The sequence below is a fragment of the Cavia porcellus genome, unplaced genomic scaffold (genome assembly GCF_034190915.1).
Source record: "Cavia porcellus strain 051 isolate PalLab524CR breed Dunkin Hartley unplaced genomic scaffold, mCavPor4.1 scaffold_28, whole genome shotgun sequence".
Taxonomy (NCBI): domain Eukaryota; kingdom Metazoa; phylum Chordata; class Mammalia; order Rodentia; family Caviidae; genus Cavia; species Cavia porcellus.
The window spans coordinates 44,964,006-44,971,771 of NW_026947511.1; the positions used below are offsets into that span (position 1 = coordinate 44,964,006).

General features: G+C 45.8%; 1 pseudogene; it reads left to right on the forward strand.

Moving 5' to 3' along the window:
- The first annotated feature begins 3,588 nt into the window (after positions 1 to 3,588).
- LOC100728159 (transmembrane protein 53-like) lies at positions 3,589 to 4,983 on the forward strand (annotated as a pseudogene).
- Positions 4,984 to 7,766: the final 2,783 nt, after the last annotated feature.

The window sequence follows — 7,766 nt, forward strand, 5'->3', positions numbered from 1 at the left end:
TAAATAAATAAATAAATATAAATAAATAAAAAAAAATTAAAAATCCCACAAAATAACAACCAAAAGTTAATTCGTTAGCTGAGCGTGGTTGTGCAAGCCTGAAATCCTAGCACTCAGGCAGCTAAGGCAGGAGGATCACTGTGAGGTTAAGACCACCCTGGGCTCCAGAGTGAGCTCAAGGCCAGGCTCAACAGCACGGTGAGACCTTGTCTAAAAAAAAAAAAAATTAATTCAAAGGAAATTCACAGATTAAAAATCAAAGGATGGGGGCCGGGGATTTGGCTCAGTGGTGTTAAGTATCTGTTTGACAAGCATGAAGCCAAAAGTTTGAATCTCAATACCAAAAAAAAAAAAAAAAAAAAAAAAAAAAAGAAAAGAAAAAATAAAAAAAAAAATCAAAGGATTGCAAACAATATTCATGCAATGGGAACCCAGAAAAAAAGCATGTGTTAAATTACCCTAATTTCAGAAAAAGTGGATTTTAAGCCAAAACTGATCAGCAGAGACAAAGCAGGCCACAGTAAACTGGGTAGGGAACTTTGAAAGAAAGAGATAACAGTTATAAACACACACACAGATATTGGCACACACAACCTTGTAAAACAAGCATTAATGGACATGAAAAACTAGATGAACCCCAATACAGTTGGAAGGGGGGACCTCAATACCCTGCTGTCACAATGGACAGATCAACTAGACGGAAACAATCAACAAAGAATCAGAGTTGAACCAAACCTTTAAACAAATGGACCGAGTAGTTATCTACAGAATGCTTCATCCATCCCTAGCAGAATGCACATCACCTCAGCAGCAGTCAGGACTTCGCCAAAATAGGCCACACACCAGCCCATAACGCATGCTTAAATAATGCAAAAAAACCCGAAAAGATCTCGTGAATATTATCAGTTCGTAGTCCAATGAAACTAGATATCAATGGCAAAAGAAACCACAGAAACTATGCAAACACATGAAATTCAGTCACAATTCAATAATCACAGTTCAATAATCGATAGGTCAGAGGTGAAATTAAGGAAGAAATTAGTTCCTGCAACCAAACAATATTACCCGTATGACACACTGGATTACACAGCATGGTGAATGCAGCCCTTAGAGGAAGTTTCTAGCTGTGAATGCCGATTTCAGAAAAACAGAGAGTGCTCAAGTAATTAAATTAATGATGTGCCTCCAGGCCCCAGAAAAATGAGAACAATCCAAATCCGAAGCTAGTACAAGGGAGAAAATTATAAAGACCAGAGCAGAGTGAAAATGAGCTAAAAATTACAGAGAATCAACGAATCAAACAGTTGTTTCTGTGAAAGAATAAACCAAATAGATAAACCCTTTATATACCTTACCAAAACAAGGAAAGAAAAGACCCACAATCTGCAATTTCTGGAAATGTAAAAGGTGAAATCACAATAGATTCTGCCAAAAATCCAGAAGAGAAACTGTACTCTAAGAAAATAGAAAATTAAAAAGGCACAGATTCCTAGATACATATGAACTGCCAAACTGAACAAGTATCAGTCAACAACATTGAAGGAATAATTTTAAAAACCACCAACTAAGAAATGCCCAGCTCCTGATGGACTGATTGTCAAATTCAGTAGGACTTTAGAGGCACTCAGATGCCGATACTTCTCCAATTCTTTAATGAAATCGAAAGGTAAGCAGTGCTCCCAAAGTTGCCCCTGGAAACAAGTATTGCCCTGATTCGAACACTACACAGGACTCAGCTGAGTGAGAGAGAGAGAGAGAGAGAGAGAGAGAGACGGAGAGACACAGACACACAGAGAAACTACAGGCCAGTATCTTTAATGATCATAGATGAAAAATTCTCAATAAGATACTGGCAAAAAAATGAAACAAATCGCTAAAAAGATCATACATCACAACCAAACGGGATTCATTCCAGTGATGCAGAGATGGTTCAACACGCATGAATCAATAAATGTAATCCACCACACAAACTGGAACAAGGACAAAAATCACACGATCGTTTCAATGGACAGAAAAAGCATGTGACAAAATCCACCATCCGTTCATGATAAGAGCCCTAACCGGTACAGAAGGTCTTTATCTCAATCTGACAAAAGTCACCTATGGCAAACCAAAGGCCGACATCATATTAAATGGGGACAGGCAGAAGGCTCTCCCTCTAAAACTGGGAACAAGACAGGGCGCCTGCTAGCACCACTGCTGTTCAGTATAGTTGACAAAACATTAGCTCGGGAATTAGGCAAAAGAAATAAAAGGGATATGGATAGAGAAGAAAGAAGTTAAATTATTATTAATTGACAGTGACATGATACTCTACATAGAGTAACCCAGAAACTCCACCAAAAAGCTCCTAGAATTAATACCAAATTCAGTAGCATAATAGGATAGAAAGTCTATACTCGTAATCAGCAATATTCCTGGCTGGGCGTGGTGGCGCATGCCTATAATCCCAGCACTTGTGAGGCTGAGGCAGGAGGATCCTTGGGAGTTCGAGACCAGCCTGGGCTACAAAGTGAGCTCAAGCCCAGCCTGAACTGCATAGTGAGACTTTGTCTCAAAACAAAAAATACAAAAAGAAAGTATTCCTGTGCACCGATACTACAGTTACTGAGAGTAGAATTAGGAAAACAATACTTTCCACTATAGAATCCAGAAAAACTAAAAATTTAACAATGATCCTAACCAAGGAAGTGAAAGATCTCTACAATGAAAATGACAGTACTCTGAAAAAGGAGATCAAAGAGGCCATTCAGAAAATGGGGAGATAACCCCATTCCTGGGTAGACAGAGCCGCTAGAGTCAAAATGGTCATTCTTCCAAAACTGTTATATGCCTTTAATGCAATCTCAGTTGGGATATCAACAGCATTCCTCGAAGAGCTAGAGAAAGCAATCTAAAACTCCTATGGAAACAGAAGACATGCATGAGAGCAAGAGCAATTCTGAGCAATGGGGACAGGACAGGAGGCACCACAATCCCCGACGTCAACTTATTCGACAGAGCTACAGTGATCAAAACTGCAGGATACTGGCACAAAACGCAAACACTAGACTTGTGGGTCAATTTAACAGCACAGAAGATGCAAACACTACTGAAGGCGCACACGGCTGCTTTATCCTTGGCCAAGGTACCAAATATGCCTTTGCTGCTGGACAGACAGCTTCCACAGCAAGTGGTGCTGGGAAAACGGCCAGCTATATGCAGAAGGCTGGGCTTAGACCCCTGGTGGACTGGTGGTCAACTTGTGCTGTCCAGCTGACCTGAATCAGCATGGTGCTGGCTGCAGTGGCCCACCTGAGGGCTGTTTCCAAGGCAAAAAGGAGACCTGGAAGGGAAGCAGTGGTGCTGGTGTTTGGAGCTGTTGGTTCTCCTGTTGATGCGGGTTCTCCTGGAGGAGCTCCCTGAGCTTCTTTCCTGATATGAACCTAGCTGTTATCATTAGAGCAGCTCGGGACCTTGTTGTTGCTGAGAATGGCTGGGGTTCACTTTGGGGGAGCTCTGGTCCGTACATTCTGCATCACTTGCTTCCTAGCTCAGCAGAGGAAGATGTGTGCAGCTCAATCTCCAGGAGAAACTTTTCACGCTGGTATGAACTCGGCTGTTTTTACCATCAGAGGAGCTCAGGACCTCATTGTCATCGAGGATGGCTGTGATATTTTTTAGGGGGGCTCTGGTTCTTTGAGTATTGCTTCCTGGCTCCAGTCCAGAACTCTCAGTCTGCTGGCACAGCTCCTTCACCCACTGGCACAGATTTCCTAGCTTCCATTGCTGACCTTTGGGCCTTCCCAGTGCAGATCGGTGAAACAGACTTACATAGGTCATTGTTGTGAACTCTAGGTCTTCAGCTGGACTCATGCAGGATATTGCCATGGGATCCAGGCCCTCAGCTGGATTCTCTGGGTCTTTAGTTTGTGAACAAATTTCCTGCACTTTTTATGTCTGAATCTTTGGGTGACCATTGTAAAGTAATTCGGTAAATTATGTGCCCTCTATGTAATTGTTCTCTTTGCAAATCCCTGCTTACAACAGACCCATACCTGTCACCATATACTAAACTATAAATGCAAAATTCATCAAAGATTTAAATACTAAGACAAAGAAGAGTTCCAGTGCTAGGCCTGTGGTGAGCTGAGACTCCGGGTCGGGAAACCCTGGTCTCTGAAGTCTTTGAGGGAGCTGAAGTCGTAAGTTCCATTGGCCCCTGCCTACGTGGAGACCAAGAAACCCTCACCCTGACTGATCTGTGAGTGCACGGGAGCTGACCCTTTCCTCCGAGGATTTCCTGATGAACTGTGCACGTGGAGAGGACAGCTCCAGCCAAAGGAGGCCAGGACGCGACAGCCTGTGCGGGCTGGGGTGGCTGCAGGCACAAAGATCTGGTCGCGTACAGCGCCACCTACCGTCAAAGTGGCTCCATGGCACACAGCCTCCGAGTCTCCAGGCTTCCCTTCACTTCGTGTGGGCCCAGAAGCTGCTTGAGCTGCTCTTTGATTACAAGATTGAGCCGGAGCCCCTTGCTCTTCCATGCGGGCAGCAGTGCTGGCGCCGTCGCTGCACTGCTCTGCGCTCGAGCCCCTGCAGACCCACGGGCGCTTCTGCTGCCTGCGTGTGGTGGGAGCCATCTCTGATAGTGGTCCTGATGATGGCGATCTTAGTAGGGGCCACGTGGGAGCTATCAGTCATCCTGGAGCAGTGACCTTACATGCTGAGACTGTTGCTTCTGGCGGCCTTTGCCCTGGTGACGTCCTGTTCCACATCCTGCTTCTTCTGCTCACGGGCCCCTTCCACACCCAATTCTATGACAGCCACAGGACGCAGGCTTCTGCTGGCCTGAGCTCTACCTCTACTCCAGGGCCGACGTGGTGGTCCGGGCCAGGGACATGGCGTGATGGAGGTGTGGCTGGCCCAGCAGGTCCTGGTGTGTCTGTGGACTTCATGTCATCTGCATGTGTCAGCCACCTTCGTGACTACCGTACTCACTAAATGAGCCTCTTGCTTATCCAGGATTGCGGGGTGGGGGTGGGTGGGGGGGTGGTGGCAGGTTTCTGTGGAAACCTTGCGGTGGGTGGTCTGGGTAAGTGCAGCAGTGAGCCTGCTGATTTCTTTGCTTTCAGGCTATAAAAGTTTAAGAAAGCCAGGAGAAGGTTAAGAATAATGCTGAGTTGATTTTTAAAAAAAAAAAAAATTATATGGCGGCCTGGCAAGGGTCGTGAGTTCGAACCCCAGTCCCAAAGAAGAAAACAACTGTGGTAAGAATTTTTAACATGGACTCTCTTAAAAATCCAGATGTGTTTGGCATGGTGATGCATGCCATAATTCCAGCACTTGGGAGGCTGAAGCAAAAGGATTGTCACAAGTTCAAGGCCAGCCTGGGCCAGCCTAAACTGCACAGTGAAGCTCTGTCTCAAAAAAAATCAAATAAAGCCAGGCATGGTGGCTCACGCCTGTAATCCCAGCACTCGGGAGGCTGAGGCAGGAGGATCCTTGCGAGTTCGAGACCAGCCTGGGCTACAAAGTGAGCTCAAAGCCAGCCTGAACTGCATAGAGAGACCTGGTCTCAAAAAGACAGAAAAAGACCAAATTTTAAAAATCTGAATATCAACTGGGTGCTGTGGTACACACCTGCAATCCCAGCACTGTGGGAGAGACTGAAGCAAGAAGATTGCAAAATTGAGCAAGAGTCTGCCTCAAAACTTAAAAGAACTAAAGTATGGAGATGTAAGTCAGTGTGCATCCCTGGCTTTCACCCCTAGTAATAAAAAAAAAAAAAAAATCCAGTCCACACTATAAGTGCAGTGCCCTGTGTAGCACATCTCGGGAAGCTAATCTTCTTGCGTAACTGAAACCTCACACCTGCAGCTTCACCTGGGTTTCACGGATGGAAGGTCAGCTTTATGGTGAGGTTCCCTGCGGGAAACCGAGCACTCTGTTCCAGAGGGCAAACCCGATTCCGTAAGCATTGTCAGGTGAGTTTCACTCGCTCATTCACTCAGAGGAGGCTCCCCTGACTCAGCCTTGGAGCCTGTGGGAGGCTGTGGGGTTCAGGGCTGCCCAGCTCCTGCATCACAGCTAGGAGCCCACGGGGTTGGGGGACACTGCACACTGTGTGGAAGCGGCAGGTGGACTGGGGCCCGAGAAGACAGCTGTGCTGCAAGGGGAGCTGCAGGGAGTTGGCCCTGCACCCCAAGACAGAGCCAGGGCAGAGAGCGTTTTGGCTGAAGTCTGAAGCACTTTTGTCTCCTTGATGTTCTCCAGGCAGGAGAGGTGACTGCAGCCCTCAGCTCTGTACCTCTCTCATCCTGCAAGTCACTGCTGTACAATGCGGAGACAAAGTGCATATTTAATAAGTATTTGCTGGTTTGTTGAGGGCTTATGAGTGTTTGTTGAGGAATTATGAGTGTTAATGCAATTGTTTTTCTGCATCCACTGAAATGATCATCCTTTAAGAGAGTGAATTCGCACTCTGTGCCCTTCCATCACATAACACGTGGTGGGGCGAGGAAGACAGTGAGCTTGCACTCCAGGCCTCCCCCATTACCTCACCCCACAGATGGTGGCTGGAAGAGTGTAAGACCGACAGGGACCCCAAGACCGGGGACAACAGCCCAGGGCACAGACGCACACACACTTTTGGAGGACAGAGTAATGAGTGAGGTTGGTCATGAGGAAGCATCTGAAGCAGCAGCGAGGACAGCGAGGTCTCTGGAGACCTCCACCCACAGAAGATCAGTCCCAGTCCCCACATCCAGAGGCCAAGGTCGGCTCCACACCCAGCACAGCTCTGGGATGTAACAGGGACTCTATCACAGAGCTGTAAACACCAGGAGAAGACAGGTACTTGGGATAGCTGAAAAAAACAACTCCATCTAGAGGACACCCCCGAGGAATGGACACCTCCTTCCTCCTTGAGAGAGGCCTCAGTGCTAGTGGTGGAGGCGCATATCATGGGAGGTTGGCAGACGTCAATGCAGAAGGCAAAATAAAAGAAAAAGGAGAAGGTGGAGAATGGCAAGACACGGGGGTGGGTGCAGCCCCGGAGCGCCAGCCCACCCAGCACAGGCCTGGAACCCAAGGAGATGGGTGAAGTCGGCAGTCAAGCCCTGGAACTTTCTGAAATGATAGCAAGAGGAGTGAAAAAAACAAGTGGAAAAGGCTATAGAGAAAATGATCTCTCAGGTACGAAAAGGAATGATGCTTAAAATCAAAAGCACTAGAGAAGACACAAATAAAAGGATGGATAAGCTTAGAAAAAAATGGAAACAAAAAATACCCAACATACTGTTCAGACAATGAAGGCAGATGTCTTATGCTCTGGGTGAATGATTTGGGGAAGACAATTGTAATGTATGTACCATTGTTGCCCAATTGATGTGTTTTGAAATTTTGTGTTAGTTTTCTTTCTTTCTTTCTTTCTTTCTTTCTTTCTTTCTTTCTTTCTTTCTTTCCTTTTCTCCTTGAAATAAAATGGATTTGGGGGCGCAAATGCCCAACATAGGAGAGAAATGGAAGCCATGAAACAGATCCAAATAGAGACCCTGGAAATTAAAACCTCCATTGAAAGTACATGCAATTGGGGCTGGGGATTTAGTTCAGTGGCATAAGCATCTGCTTGGCAAGCATGAGGTCCAGAGTTTGATTCCCCAGTATTACCAAAAAAAAAAAAAAAAAAAAAAGTACATGCAATTGATTGAATGAAAGAAAGAATACAATTTCAGATCTTAGATCTGGGGATTTAGCTCACCAGCTCAAGCACTTGCCTGGTGAGC